This window comes from Myotis brandtii, unplaced genomic scaffold, assembly GCF_000412655.1.
Source record: "Myotis brandtii unplaced genomic scaffold, ASM41265v1 scaffold714, whole genome shotgun sequence".
Classification (NCBI taxonomy): Eukaryota; Metazoa; Chordata; class Mammalia; order Chiroptera; family Vespertilionidae; genus Myotis; species Myotis brandtii.
The window spans coordinates 1,355,642-1,371,984 of NW_005370809.1; positions in this window are offsets into that span (position 1 = coordinate 1,355,642).

Sequence of the window (16,343 nt, forward strand, 5' to 3'; positions counted from 1 at the left end):
TCTCATTGATGTTTCTAACTCTCTATCCCTCTCCCTTCCTCTCTGTAAAAAATCAATAAAATATATTTAAAAAAAAAAAGATCACACAACAAGCGGAGGCACCCTGCTCTTCCAATACCACCACCCCACCTCCCTAATGCCTTCCCTTCACCTCCTAAATGACCTTGCATTCTTTTTTTTTAATTGATTTAAAAGAGAGGAAGAGAGAGGAACATCACTGATAAGAGATCTGCTGTTTCCTGCACAACCCCTGTTGGGGATCAAGCCTGCATCCTGGGCATGCGCCCTGACTGGCAATTGAACCCTGACCTCCTGGTTCATGGGGGTCGACACTCAGCCACTGAGTCACACCAGCCGAGCTGACCTTGAGTTCTTAAGTGTCTCTTTGCCACATCAGAACTATGGGCATCTCAAGGGCAGGGTCAAGGATTCTTCTTCTGTCACCCCCTCTGAGCTGGACTCTGAGCTGGGCCCCCCCTCGGCCGTGGTCAACAATGGCCTGAATCGAGAGACAGAAGCAGAGGGTGCACTGTTCCTCCAGGGGCACCCGAGGCCCTGAAGTTCGCTACCTGGACGCACACATCCCTGACCACCAAGCTCACTGGCCCACAGGCCTGCGCCTCATTCGTTCTTTTCTTGCACCGCTGGCTCAGTTAATGCCCTTGCTCAGAAGGCCAAGGTTGTTGGTTGGCCCCCTTAGGGGCAAATCATCCTGAGGCGAACATTCTGTTCTTTGCTCATGAACTGTACAGAGTGTTGCAAATGACAACTAAAAGACAAAAAGAGACTGTCCCTCCGTAAAATGCCAAGTGTGCAGTTCTCTGGCTCAAGAGGGTGATTACTCTGTGATCCCCTCCTCCTCCCTGTCCCCCCCCCCACACCCCCACTCCCTCTGTGATCCTTGGAGTTTCTCTGGGGTGAGCCCTGGCCCATCTCCCCCTCTGTCTTTTATGTAAACACTCCCTTCAGCAAAGCAGGTCTCGCTCGAAAGGTCATAGAGTGCCCGGAACGATTAGGTTATCAGAAAACAGGGTACTAAGAAGGGACAGTGACTTCAGAAGGTATGCGCTGTGCCTGTTTAGAGATTTATTTCAGAGAACAGAAAGTATCTGTCATGGCTGGTTTGTGAATTCAGGCTCAGTTCTAGGGTGGGTGTGAGAACACCGTGGGGTGAGGGATCCTGAGAGGGAGGGGCTGGCCGGGCGGCCTGTGGACCAGGGAGGTTTCTGGAAGGAGAACGGGTAGAAGTCAGGGGACTGGGATCAGAGAAGGGGGATCCTGAATGTGGAGAAGGGGGAAGGAAGGGGGAGGGAAGGGCAAATCTGAGGGGTGGCAGGTCAGGGCTTGCAGAGAGCTCCACCTGAAAATCAATGTATTCGTAAAAATACCCATTTGCTCCAAAAACTGGTTCCCCTTCTTGCTTCCTCATTCTGCTCAAGGTGTCACCATCCTGATGGGCCACTGTACCTGGTCTGGGGTCAGAATCTCACCTGACTCTCAGCCAGCTCCCCAGGGACCAAAGCTCTTCTGTGGGCTCTCAGACCCCACCTGCCTTCCTGGAACTCCAGCCACAGCCTCCTATCAAGCCCTGCTCCCCACCACACTCCATCGCCTGGTTCCTCTGAATTTCCACCACAGCTGTCTGTGTGAGGTCAAGTTAAGCCTAATTGTGGGTGAGGGACGACAGCTGCCTTAAATTAGACGAAATTGACAACCAAGAATACTTTATCCAGCAAAGCTATCATTCAGAATTGAAGGTCAGATAAAGAGCTTCACAGATAAGGAAAAGCTAAAGGAGTTCATCACCACTAAATCAGTATTATACGAAATGCTGAAAGGTATCCTTTAAGAAGAGGAAGAAGAAAAAGGTAAAGATACAAATTGTGAACAACAAACATGCATCTATCAACAAGTGAATCTAAGAATCAAGTGAATAAATAATCTGATGTACAGAATGAACTGGTGATTATAATGAATCAGGGACATAGAAAGGGAATGGACTGACTATTCTTGGCGGGGAAAGGGAAATGGGAGATGCGGGAAGAGACTGGACAAAAATCGTGCACCTATGGATGAGGACAGTGGGTGGGGAGTGAGGGCGGAGGGTGGGGCGGAAGATTTAATTTAAAAAAAATTAGACGAAATTGTTTTTTAACCATTGACCATTGCAAATGGTAGCCTTTCTTTAGTATATCGCAATGATACCATTCCTCCAGAGAAGCTATTGATAAAGTAATAATAGAATCACCCATCTGTACCCTGGACTTAGTCTGTCGATAAGACTTGCAACAGCACCTCGAGGCTGGTGAACACACCCTCACTTGGTCTCTGGGGCTCCACTCTTTCTTGGTTCCCCTTCTGTTTCACTAGCTCCTCCTTCTCTTCAACTTTCTGATGTGTAAACATTGGAGGGTCCCAGGACTCAGTTCTTTTCTTCTCTGTCCTTGCTCACACCCAGATGGCCTCATCCAGGTCGAAGATTTAACGTCCATCGCTCTATGGGGACAGCTCCCAAGTTTATATCCTCATCCCTGCTCTGTTCCCAGAAATCCAGGCTTGAACTGACTTGATCTGGATGTCTACTAGGCCAGCACCTCTAATTTCTCCCTAAACCTGCTCCTTCTGCAGCCTTTCCGAGCTCAGTAACCAGTGCTCAGACCAAAACGGGTTCAAGGACTCTCCCTTGATGCGTTTCTTTTACTCACACTCCATAATCACTATATATCAGTAAATCCCGTTGCCTCCACCTTCAAAATATATCTATCCATGACTTCCCTTGCTGCCACTACTCCTGGCCACTGAGTCGATGCAGCTTACCAGGCTCCGTGTCGTCTGGCCCACTGCCACCTTCCTGGTTTCATCTCCTCCACTCCCCCTACTGTGCTCCTGCCACACTGGCCCACTTGCTGCTCCCCAGACACCCCGTCTCTTCCTGCCTCGAGGCCTTTGCACAGTTGTCCTCAGGCCTGCAGCTCTCCCCCAGGCACAGAACTGCTCTCTCATTTCCTTCTGGTCTTTGCTCAAATGACACCTTTTCAGTGAGACTTCCCTGGACCACCCTGTTTAAGACAGCAGCCTCATCCACACTGCACACTCTCCATCCTTCGTTGTCTTTAACTTTTTTTCAAACGATAAGAGAAAGTTTATTTGGAAAGTCCCAGAGGTAGAAGAAGTGAGCTGTAGAAGAAATGGGCTCAGGAAACAAGTTGCAGAGGCAAAAGAAGGGCCCTTGGAGCTTAGGAGAGAGAGAGACAGGGAAAACACGCCTGGGGGAGGGGTGGGGGGAGGGGCGGGAGTGCTGCATGGAGAGAGTGCGAGTTGCATTTTGTTGTTGTTAATCCTCAGGGAGAATATTTTTTCCATTGATTATTAGAGAGAGTGGAAGGGAGCGAGGGATGGGGAGAGAGAGAAACATCAGTGTGTGAGAGACACGTCAATTGGTTGCCTTCCTCACACACCCCAACTGGCAACCCAGGTATGTGCCCTTGACCAAGAATCAAACCCATGACCCTTTGGTGCGTGGGCCACACTCTAATCACTGAACACCAGCCAGGGCTCAATACATTTTTTTATAGCACTTTGATAACACACCCTGGCATGTCGTGCATGTGTGTGTGTGTGTGTGTGTGTGTGTGTGTGTGTACACATATAAAATATTTCTTGGTTGTTTATTATCTACTTTCCCCCTCTAGAATGTAAAACTCTGTGAGGGTGGAGACGTTGTCTGAACTGTGTACTGCTAGTCACCAGCATCTAGGACAGTGCTAGGCACATAGTTCCATAGTTATTAAAGTCATTGAATGAGTGAAGCTTAAAGAAGCTGTTAGCTCCCCACGGCCACACAACTAGCAAACGTAGAAACTCAGAGGGTTCATTAATGTTCCCAAGGTCACAGAGAGAGAGGAAGAACTGGGATTCAAGTCCAGGTCTGAATCACTCACTGTCTGTAACTACTGTGCCTTCCACCCCTGGATCTCTGAAGGCCAAACATCTGGATTCAGCCAACCACCACTTCCTGACCAGTCCCCTACCCTTCAGCCTCTCCCTAGCTTCCATCCATTCTTTAGAAAGCACAATGAAGTGTATGTTCTTTGTGTAATTGCAGCAGCATCGATGTTCAGCCTAGAAAATAGGAAAATATTTTTAAAAGCAGAAAAAACAACAATTGCCCAGAATCCAGAGATCACTGTGGTTACTATGTTGTTATTTTATTCCAGTCTTTTCTATGACATTTGTGCATAACAGAGTCATCATAATCTGGGCTACTAGTCACAAATCCTTGGTTCTAACTAATCCCAACATACCTGGAACATGTAAGATTATTAGATTTTCTGAACTGTAGGTGGGAATGTGTAACTGGCTAGGGCCAGTGGTCGGCAAACTGTGGCTCGCGAGCCACATGCGGCTCTTTGGCCCCTTGAGTGTGGCTCTTCCACAAAATACCGACTTCTGCACATGGGCCACGAAGTTTCAATCACACTGTACGTGCGCTCCCGCACGTGGTATTTTGTGGAAGAGCCACACTCAAGGGGCCAAAGAGCCGCATGTGGCTCGCGAGCCGCAGTTTGCCGACCACTGGGCTAGGCCTTTCTGGAAGGCAACTTGGCAATTAATATAAAACACCTGGGAAATATCCATTCCCTTGATCCAGTGATTCTTCTAGAAATCTCTGTCAAAGAAATAATTAAGGGTGTAAGCAAACTGTTTACATTAGCAAAAAATTAGAAATGACCTATTGTCTATTAGTTAAGAATCTGTCAAGTAAATTCATGTAATGGAATTTCCTTCAGCCATTAACACCCACTGCAGTCATTTTAGGGTACATTTTTAATAGCTATGTGAATAAGTGAATTTTCATTTTATTATTGAATAAACAGTTTTGCTTAAGTTTTTGAACGGTATGGAAATTTAAGTTAAATGATTATGCATGCTGTAAAAGCTCTTGCTAATAAAAGAAAATTTCAGCTTAAGTTACAGTTATTCTAAATTTTTTATAAATATACCTCTTCAAAGATAGAGACTGTGCTATGCTGCATACATTCCTTCTGCAAGGAATTATTTCACTTTTCAAATCAACTCCACACAGGTAGTGCATCTATAGCCATATACTGACTTATAATCTGCACTGTACATTGCATTTTCAAGTATTGAATTAGTTTATTTTTACTAAAGCCAATTATATTGGTAATATAATTGAACTAGAGTATACTATTGTAGTATATAGAGGACTTAAATAATTATACTCTTAAGGCAAAGAACAAATTAATGAAGTACATTACAAATATATTTGTGAAATTATGATACCTTGAAATAGCAATAGACTAATACCTTGAAAGTCTAATAATACAAAAAATCTAATAATCTTACATGTTCCAAGTCTGATCTATATTATACAAATTTGAAGCATGCAAAAAATTGTCAAGAAGAAAAGTAAAAAACAAAAATAAATTTGATCCCAACTCTACCACTCAGAGATAATCCACTGTTGACATTTAGGGACAATCAATTCCAGATGTTTCTACATGCAAATATACAGATAAGAATGAGAATGAAAAAAAGTGTGTGTTTGTGTGTGTAGGTGAGAAAGAGAAATCATTTTACAGAGAATGGAAATGCCTACAAATAGCATTACTAAAAATTGGATCATACTTTTTTTCCTAAACAAAAGCATGACATTTATCAAGAAGAAAAACTTGAAGAAATTCTTGAATTTTGAAAATATTTCTTGATGCCAAGAAATACAGCTTCCTAAAAATAGTCCTTTCAAATAAAAAAAAGGATATCATTAAAAGGTATGAGTCATGTTTTAAAACAAAATGTTTCAGCTTTATTTTTTATTATTTATTTATTAATATATTTTTATTGATTTCAGAGAGGAAGGGAAAGGGAGAGAAAGATAGCTTCATCAGTGATGAGAGAGAATTATTGATTGGCTGCTTCCTGCATGCCCCCTACTGGGGATGTGCCCTTGACCAGAATCAAACCCGGGACCCTTCCGTCTGCAGGCCAATGCTCTATCCACTGAGCCAAACCAGCTAGGGCTAGACAATGTCTATTAACTTCCAGCCAAGAAACATGAGGAAATTACATACATTTTCTTGAATTTCCTCTCCCCTTGGCTAGCTGGTGTGGCTCAGTGGTTGATCATCGACCCATGAACCAAGAGGTCCCTGGTTGTATTCCTGGTTAGGGCACAAGCCCCTGTGGGGGCGTGCAGGAGGCAGCTGATTGATGTTTCTTTTTTATCGATGTTTCTATCTCATCTCTCTATACCTCTCCCTTCTCTCTCTAAAAAAATTAATAAAAACACATTTAAAAAAATCCTTTCCACTTGCATCCTCCTTCTAATTTTGTTGGTTGTATTATTCTGACATAGGAAAGGTTAATAATATTTATATTTCATTATTTTACCACAACTCCCACAATTGTCTAGTTGTTTGTTTTTTAAATGGATCTGGTGTTTTTACCATGACTTCATTTCTATTTTTGGAGCCATTCCTTTATTGATGTAATGTTGTCATCAAATAGTGTCTTGTGGTTTTTTTAAATCCTCACCCGATTATGTCTAGAGAGAGAGAGAGAGAGAGAGAGAGAGAGAGAAACCTAGACTGATTGCCTCCTGTACAGATCCTGACTAAGGATCAAATCTGCAACCTGAGTGTGTGCCCTGTCCGGGAAATAAAACCAGTGACCTTTTGGTGCATGGGACAACACTCAACCACACCATCCTCCAGGGCTGTATCACATTTATTGATTTGTGGATATTTTACCAATCTTGCATCCTTGGGGAAAAATCCCATTTGATTATGGTGTATGATATTTTTAAAAGGATATATATATATATATTTTTTTTCATTGTTGACAGAATTAAAGATGTCCCCCAATTTTGCCCTCTTCTTCCTCCTCCCAGCCTGTGCCCCACCCCAGGCCTTCATCATACTGTTGTCTCTGTCCATTGGCTATGCTTAGCCTATCTAATAAAAGGCTAATATGCAAATTGTCCCCTCGACTGGGAATTTGACTAGGGGACGGGCCAGCCGGATCCCACCTGTGCATGAATTCATACACTGGGCCTCTAGTTTGTATATAAGTTCTTTGGCTAATCTCTGTCTGTCTCCCCATGCCCCTCCCCTCTGAGATTCTGCAGTCTGTTCCATGCATCCATGCCTCTGGACCCATTTTTTCCCCCAGTTTATTATGTTCATTAGATTTCTTTTTTTTTTAATATATTTTATTGATTTTTTACAGAGAGGAAGGGAGAGGGATAGAGAGTTAGAAACATCGATGAGAGAGAAATATCGATCAGCTGCCTCCTGCACACTCCCCACTGGGGATGTGCCCGCAATCAAGGTACATGCCCTTGACCGGAATCGAACCCGGGACCCTTGAGTCCGAAGGCCGACGCTCTATCCACTGAGCCAAACCGGTTAGGGCTCATTAGATTTCTTATATGAATGAGATCATGTGATACTTGTCTTTCTCTGACTGGCTTATTTCACTCAGCATAATACTCTCCAGGTCCCTGCATGCTATGGCATCAGATAAGAGATCCTTCTTCTATAAAGCTGCATAGTATCCCATTGTGTAAATGTATCACAGCTTTTTTATCCACTCACCTACTAATGGGCACTTGGGCTGTTTCCAGTTCTTAGCTATTGTAAGTAATGCTGTTAAGAATATAGGGCTGCATATATTTTTTCTGATTGGTGTTTTGGGCTTCTTAGGATATATTCCTAAAAGTGGGATCATTGGGTCAAACAATAGTTCCATTTTTAATTTTTTTGAGGAAACTCCATACTATTTCCTATAGTGGTTGCATCAATCTGCATTCCCACCAGCAGTGCAAGAGGGTTCCCTTTTCTCCATATCCTTGCCAGCACTTGTTGTTTGTTGATTTATTGATGGCCACCATTCTGGCAGGTGTGAGGTGATATCTCATTGTAGTTTTAATTTGCATTTCTCTGATGATTAGTGACTGAGCATTTTTTTTCATATGTCCATTGACCATCTGTATGTCCACTTTTGAGAAGTGTCTATTCCGGTCCTGTACCCATTTTTTTAATTGAGTTATTTGTCTTCCTTCTGTTGAGTTGTATGAGTTCTATATATATTTTTTGGAAATTAATCCCTTACCAGATATATCATTGGCAAATATGTTCTCCCATATAGTAAAAAAGCTTCTGCACAGCAAAAGAAACCATCACCAAAATGAAAAGGGAACCCACTCTTTGGGAAATACATTTGCCAGTGATATACCTGATAAAGTATATGACCTTTTTAATGTATTGCTGTATCTGGTTTGTAATATTTTGTTGAGGATTTTAGCATCTGTCAGTGATGGCGAACCTATGACATGCATGTCAGAGGTGACACGCAAGCTCATTTTTTTGGTTGATTTTTCTTTGTTAAATGGCATTTAAATATATAAGATAAATATCAAAAATATAAGTCTTTGTTTTACTATGGTTGCAAATATCAAAAAATTTCTATATGTGACACGGCACCAGAGTTAAGTTAGGGTTTTCCAAAATGCTGACAATTTTTCTTTGTTAAATGGCATTTAAATATATAAAATAAATATCAAAAATATAAGTATTTGTTTTACTATGGTTGCAAATATTAAAAAAAATTGTATATGTGACACGGCACCAGAGTTAAGTTAGGGTTTTTCAAAATGCTGACACGCTGAGCTCAAAAGATTCACCATCACTGATCTATGTTCATCAGGAATATAGGCCTATAGTTTTCTTTCTTTGTAGTGCCTGGTTTTGGAATTAGGATAATGTTGGCCTTGTAAAATGAGCTTGAGAGTCTTCCCTCCTCTTGAATTTTTGGGAATAGTTTGAGAGGATAGGTGTTAGTTCTTCTTTGAATTTTTGGTGAAATTCAGCTGTGAAGCCCTATGCCTCACCCCCATCTTACACAGTACCTGATGCTTTCAGGGTGTCTATAGACATTTTGAGTGATACCATCCTCCATTTTGCTAATTGAGTTGCCTCTTGCTACTCCATCCTCTTCCTTGTCTTCAAAAATTTTTTGAAATCTCTCATCTATTGATGTTTCCTGACTCCTGTGGGAGTTAATCCCTTTTATATTCCTTCCCTGTCATTTTAGTATGGTTTGGGGGAGGAGAAACTATAAATACCAGCTTGTTTAACTGAAAGTTTCACTAATTAATCATGTCTTTCTGATCATTGCTCATCTTTGAAAGAGACCAGCTACTTATTAAAAATTAATTTAGAGAAAGATGAGGCAACTGATGTGGACAGACCGTAGTTTTATATTGACTTTTTTCTCCAAACACTATCACCAAGTCTATTTTCTCCTCTGTCTGAGGCCATATTCCCTCGGTTTTCAGAATATAGGAAGTGAGTGTGGCAACACTCCCGAAGACAAGTTTTGTTTTAATCCATTGGTCTGAGATAAATAAAATACTATACACTGGGTGGCTAAAACAACCAACAAGCATTTCTCACAGTTCCAGAGGATGACAAGTCCAAGATCAAGGCCCCAGCACATTTGGTGTCTGGTGAGAACCTGCTTCCTGGTTCATAGATGGCTGTTTTCTCACTATGTCCACTGGGATCTCTTTTATAAGCGCACTAATCCCATTCATGAGGGCTCCACCCTTGTGACCTAATCACCTCTTAAACTTTAAAAGGTTCCACCTCCAGATATTATCACACTGGGGATTAGGTTTCAACATATGAATTTTGGGGGGAAGGGAGAGGGGGCAGGGCACACAAACATTCAGTGTGAGCAGACTTTCTGATAACTACTGTTCCCTCCTTTCCCTTCCCTCATCTCCCCTCACGTCCAGCTAGGAGGCCAAGATAGACAATTAACATGACATATTCATCACTTCCACCTCCCCACTCCTACAGTCACTGGGGTGGAGCCACTTCTCCGCAGTTATTCCAGCTGCCTGCCTTATGTTTCCAAACAATAGACCACTAAGCTGGGCCTTCCAGAACAGTGCCCTTACCTTCACTTGGCAGTATACAGCTTTCTGTGTCATTAAAGCTGGAGACAGGTGCAAGAATGTGCAGGCCTGCCGAGCGGCTCAGTTGATTGGAGCGTCGTCCCACACACCAAAAGGTTACGGGTTTGAGGGTGCGTAGAGGAGGCAGCCAATGGATGTTTCTCTCTCTCTCTCTTTCCTTTCCCCTTCCTCTCTCTCTGAAATCAATAAAAACATATTCTTGGGGAAGAATTTAAAAAAAGAAAAAGGATGTTCAGAATGTTCAGCCCTGTCTGTAATAAGAAAAAACTAGAAACATGCAAGTGACTGCTACCAGAGGGATGGGTAAACACAGTGCCCCATATTCATCCAATGGAACACAGTTCAGCGATAAAAATGAGTGAACTGGAGCTGCACGCAGCAGCATAGACTGGTCTTAAACACATACAGTTGAATGGAAAAAGGTGAGTCACAGAAGAATTACACTTTGTGATTTCAATAAAATGCAAAAACTCCCCCAAATTAAAATATGTTGCATAAGAAAATATACATGAAGACTAAAAATTTAAATAAAAAGGAAATAATGATTAGGCCAAAGTTCAGTAGCTACTGCCTAGAAGGAGAGAAAAGGGAATGATGGGGAAATTCACACAGGACCTTCCAAGTCACTGGTTACCTTAGATTTTTAAAAGCTGGTTAGTAGGTTCATGTTTCATTTTATTGTTGTTAGTGAAAGTGTACATATATGTTAAATACATTCTTTGGTTAGCTTGATATTTCATAATAAAAAATGGAATACTAACTTTATTTTTTCTCACCTTTTATTATTATTTAATCCTCATCTGAGGATATGTTTTATTGATTTTTAGAGAGGAAGATAGGCAGAGAAATATTGATCGGTTGCCTCCTGTACACGCCCCACCAGGAATGGAACCAGCATCCTTTTGGTGTGAGGGACAACACACCAAACAACAGAGACACCCAGTCAGGGCTTTTTCTCATCTTTTAAAAGATGGAGTTATTGCTTTTATTTATTTATTTATTGCTATTTTCTTCCACTGTTTTATTATTATTATTATTATTTTATTAAATGTATTTGGGTGACATTGGTTAATAGAAAAGATGGAGTTACTTGTTTTTCATTCTTTGGAGTATTTTAAGAGTGGGAAGAGGAGTAAAAATGCCTCCCTCGCCCTCTTTATCAATGACTCGCTCCCCAGGAACTCGAATAATGTGAATGCATAGCACGTGAAGGCATGGAGCATTATGGGACATGGGTTTTTATATAATATTGAAGTGAATCCATGGAAAACTGACAGCAAGAAGTTTTGTCACTTCCAAGATTGTTTGTTTTTTAAATCCTTGAAAGGAAAATGGCTATCAATCAGAGAATGGCTCATGCTCTTCTTTGGAAGGATTCTGTGAGGGAGGGTTGATGGAGCAGTGACAGAGGAAGGAAGCTAAGGGACTGCACCTCCGCCTGGGCCTTGATGACTCCCAGAGGGAAAGAAGGAGAGAGAGAGAGTAGATGGAAGCCTGGGAGAGAGGTGGCCTAGGTGAGCACCAAGGTGAGACCTGCTGGTTTTGGTGCCCAAGTCGACGACCCATGCCATGCATGATGATACTGAGGGAAAGAGTACAGAAAAAAAATGGAGTCACTATGGCCAGGCTGCTAAATTATTCAAATCAAGTAGGCTGAGGTATGAGAAAATTATTCTTGCTTTAATGAGCCCAGCAACTTAAACTCTTGGACTATTTTCAGTTGTGCCTCAGTGCCCGGATATACCTAAATTCCATAGGTAAACGTCCGAAAAACTTAGGAAAAAATGTTCATGTGCTGCTGTTGTATCTCTCATAGATTCCCACTTGACATGCTTAAGAAAGCATGTTCCATGTTCCAGGCTACCCAGCATCTATTATGCAGACCGCTGGGCACCTGGAAGATCACCATCCTGAGCCAATCTGCAGCTAAGAACACACGGACTTCTCTCAAGTGTCCTTTCTTTCTTCTTGGAAACACCCTGAGTGCTCCCCATAGTGTTTTTGATTCGCAAAACCTAAAACCCTTGAATAAATCTTTGTCATGTATTTCTAGCCAAAGCCTCCTGTCTTGAACTCTTTTGGCAGTATCTTTGCCCACTCAGGAGTTCTGGATCTATTCATGCCAGAACAGGTATTGTGCTAAGTGCCCAGGGCCCTAAGCCATGACCTGGAGGAGCCTTCATGTCAGAGCTTGGTGCATAGACAAGGGTGGGGTGCTGCAGGTGCCAAGAGAAGCCAGCAGAATCTTGCAGTGCCTGGGAGGAAATTTGGACTTTATCCTGAGCAGTAAGGAGCTGTTCAAGCCAGGAAGAGATGAGATAAGATTTTATTGAGAAATACATAATGAAATAATGTAAGACTTCATTAATTCATTTAAAGGATTCTAGACTGTATTAATCACATCCACATCTACATAGATTATAGTAATGTCCATATCTGGGAGAAATATGTTTTCAGTTTCTGGACCATAAGCGGTGCACGTCAGGATTCAGAGACCCTTCACAAAACTTTGTGCCCACACCCTGCACTCCCCTGGGGCCTCAGGGCTCACAGGTTAGGCCCTGCGGGTCTAGTTAATGTTAAGGCTACACTGCTCTTCCTAATAGTAATTAGCAACAAGCTCAGCTTCTTTCCTTAGGCTGGGAAGACCATGTCCCCAACATAAAGAGGAATGCTTGCCCGCCCATTTGCTATAAGGGAACACACAACTAATCACATGGTGTTGCTACTTTGAACCCCTAAAATACGGCTGACCCTTGAACAATGGGGGGGGTTAGAGGTACTGAACCCCCACACAGTTGAAAACCTGTGTATAACTTCTGACTCCCTCAGAACTTAGCTACTAGTAGCCTACTGTTGACCAGAAGCCTTACCTATAACATAACAGTTGATTAACACATATTTTGTATGTTATATGTGTTACATTCTATATTCTTACAATAAACTGGGCTCGAGGAAAGAAAATATTATTAAGAAAATCATAAGGAATAGAAAATGCATTTACAGGACTGTACATATTTGTTGGAACACATCTACACATTAAGTGGCCCCCTCAGTTCAAACCCTTGTTCAAAGGTCAATTGTATATGCAAACAATTAGGGAGGAATAATACTCAAAATATGTTTATTCCAATTAGGACTGTTAGCAAAACTAACAAATATTATTAGGACACTAGTTTTTAATTTGCCTGACTTTTTAAAAATAGGTTTATATTGATTTTAGAGAGAGAGGAAGGGAGAGAGATAGACAGAAACATTGATGAGAGACAGAAACATCAATAGGCCGCCTCCTGGGGATCAAGCCTGCAACCAGGGCTTGTGCTCTGACCGGGAACCGTGACCTCTTGGTTCATAGGTTGACGGTCAATCAATGAGCCACACCGGCTGGGCTGCTGATTGACTCTTAATCCTCACAACCTTTGCCGGGGAATTAACTACTTAATTATGTGATCTTTTGTTTAGTATTCATGTCTTGTGATAAGTTCAGTGAGAGCAAGGAACATGTCTTCCTTATTTCCCTGGTGTCTGGCATGTGGTAAACATTCAAAATGCATTTGTCAGAATGAATTTTGAGTCCCCCGCTTTTACAAATAAAGACACCAAGGTTTAGAGATGTTAAATAGCTTACAAACTATTAGGTCAGCAGCTAATCCAAACTCACATCTGTTGGATTTCATCTTCTTACCGACTCCCAAAGAGTCTAAGGTTTTATAAGGATCACATAGTTTGGTCAAGTTCCTAGCTATTAAATAGAAAGCTACTGAAAGATTAATTAACACCTTTTCAAAAATCTTAAGCATTTTGAGAACATAAAACAGAATTCAGAGGTGAGCAATAATAGTAAAATGGTTGTTTTTAAACTTGCCACGTTTCATAAAGATATTACATTGGGAAATCCGCACCTGGCATTTGAGAACAAAAGCTGGCATAGAACTTGAAGGAAGTATTGTTAGGAATTTACCCAACTAAATCTCTCTAAGCTTATTATCAATAAAGAGGGTGTTTTCATTAAAATAGAGATCACTCTGGTTTTATAGTTCTTTTTCCTCAACTGCATTTTTTTTAAAAAATCAAGGGAGGGCTCCCAGTTTTCAAGGACCATTCGGCATTCATCATTCTTACCTTACTCACTTGAAACAGTTGGCCAAGGAAGGCTGCGTCCTGATTCTGGTCCCTTCCCCACACCCAGCCTTCCTAAATACCAAGTACTCCAGGGCCTCTGGAAGAAGCATTGAGAAGTCAGATTGCCATTTCCCGAGGGAAGGGTATTGAAGTAACTTGGGCGAGTCACCTATGGTGAGAGAGAGAACTTAAGTCCTGGGAAGGCACTCCATGGGGGGGAAGTAACAAGCCTTGGGCTATTCCCATTCTATCCCATTTCTAGGCAGGAGTCTAGCCAGGCTGCCAGGCAGGCCCTCAGCCAGACAATGAAAGAGCAACCATGTGTGGACGTGCAGATATTACCCCAATCAAGGCATGAACCCACACCTGTCTTCACTCCAGGTTCCATCAGCCAGAGTGTGGCTAGAAGGAGAAATGAATAACACCAGCCTGTGACTTCACACTTTCTCTCCTCACTGTAGCATGGGTAGAGGTCACAGTGCAAAGGTCTCAGAAACTTGAATTCCCTGTAATTTAGAAACTGACATTGGCATAGATTTGGGTGGTCTCTGAGCCATCTCTGAGGTGCAAAGTATTTTCACATGTACCTTCCCATTGAGGTTGATGGACCAATCTTATTATTCACAAATTAGAGACAAAGAGATTATATTACTTGCCTAAAGCTATGCTAGTCACACCCAAACCAGCCTTCTAGTGGACTGTTGCTCAGTCATGGTGTTTGGCTTCAAGTCAATCATCTACTACTTTTACATAACTAGTTCTCAACCTTTGGTGTATCACCACTTAGAGAATCTAAAGAACACATCTATTCACCAACATACACACACGTAGAAATAATGTATGTGAAACCAAAAGGGTATAATAATGAATGCAATGTATGAACCATATTTTCTAGTTTAGAATCCAGCTACAGAACACATTTTAGACACTGCCAAAGAAATCTGATTTGGGAATCCTATATAATAAAAGGCTAATATGCAAATTATCCTCTTGTGAGTTCGACCAATCCGGAGATCGATCGCTTGCTATGATGTGCGCTGACCACCAGGGCCCTGATTTCTGGCCAGGCCTAGGGACCCTACCCATGCAAGAATTTCATGCACTGGGCCTCTAGTATATATATAAAATTTTATGAAATTTTTTAGATGATATTAATTTTCTTAGATGTAATAATGGTGTGTTTTTTAATAGAGAAGAATATCTTGATTTTTAGGAGATGCTTAGGTATTTAGAGGTGAATATAATGAAGTTTGCAATATATTTTCAAATGGTCCATAAAAATATAAAAAGATATAAAATTGAACCATATGATTTTTGCCAATATTATATTAATTTTAACCTCTGAAAATAGATACTATATGTCATTTAACCTAATTTAAAAGTAAATATAGCAAACTAGTAATAGTTTAATCTATATCATGGTATATGGATATTCATTGATAAGTTCTTTCAATTTTTCTATACATGGGAAATTTTCATGATAAAATGGGGTAAAAAGACATTTCTGTTTGTGATATCTCTCAAATCTACTCCTTTATTAGTTATCTGTGGCTATGTAACAAATTACCCCCAAATTTAGTGGCTTAAAACAACAAACATTTCTGGGTGTGTACCCAAAAGAATTGCAAGCAGAGGCTCATTAAAGAGATACTTGTACACCTATGATCATAGCAGCATTATCCATAATAGCCAGAAAGTGGAAGCACCCTCGTGTCCATCAATGGATGAATGGATAAACAAGATGTACATACAATGGAATATACATACAATGTATATGCATACAATGGAATGTCATTCAGCCTTACAAAGGAAGGCAATTCTGGCCTGACTGGTGTGGCTCAGTTGGTTGGGCATTGTCCCATGCACCAAAAGTTTGCTGGTTCAATTCCCGGTCAGGGCGTAGGGATTGTGCAGGAGGCAGCCAATTGATGTTCTGCTCTCACATTGATGTTTCTCTTTCTCCCTCTCCCTTCCTCTCTGAAAACCAATTCAAAAATATTTTTTTTAACTTTTTAAAATATATTTTATTGATTTTTTACAGAGAGGAAGGGAGAGAGATAGAGAGTTAGAAACATCGATGAGAGAGAAACATCGATCAGCTGCCCCCTGCACATCTCCCTACTGGGGATGTGCCCGCAACCCAGGTACATGCCCTTGACCGGAATCGAACCTGGGACCTTTCAGTCCGCAGGCCGACGCTCTATCCACTGAGCCAAAC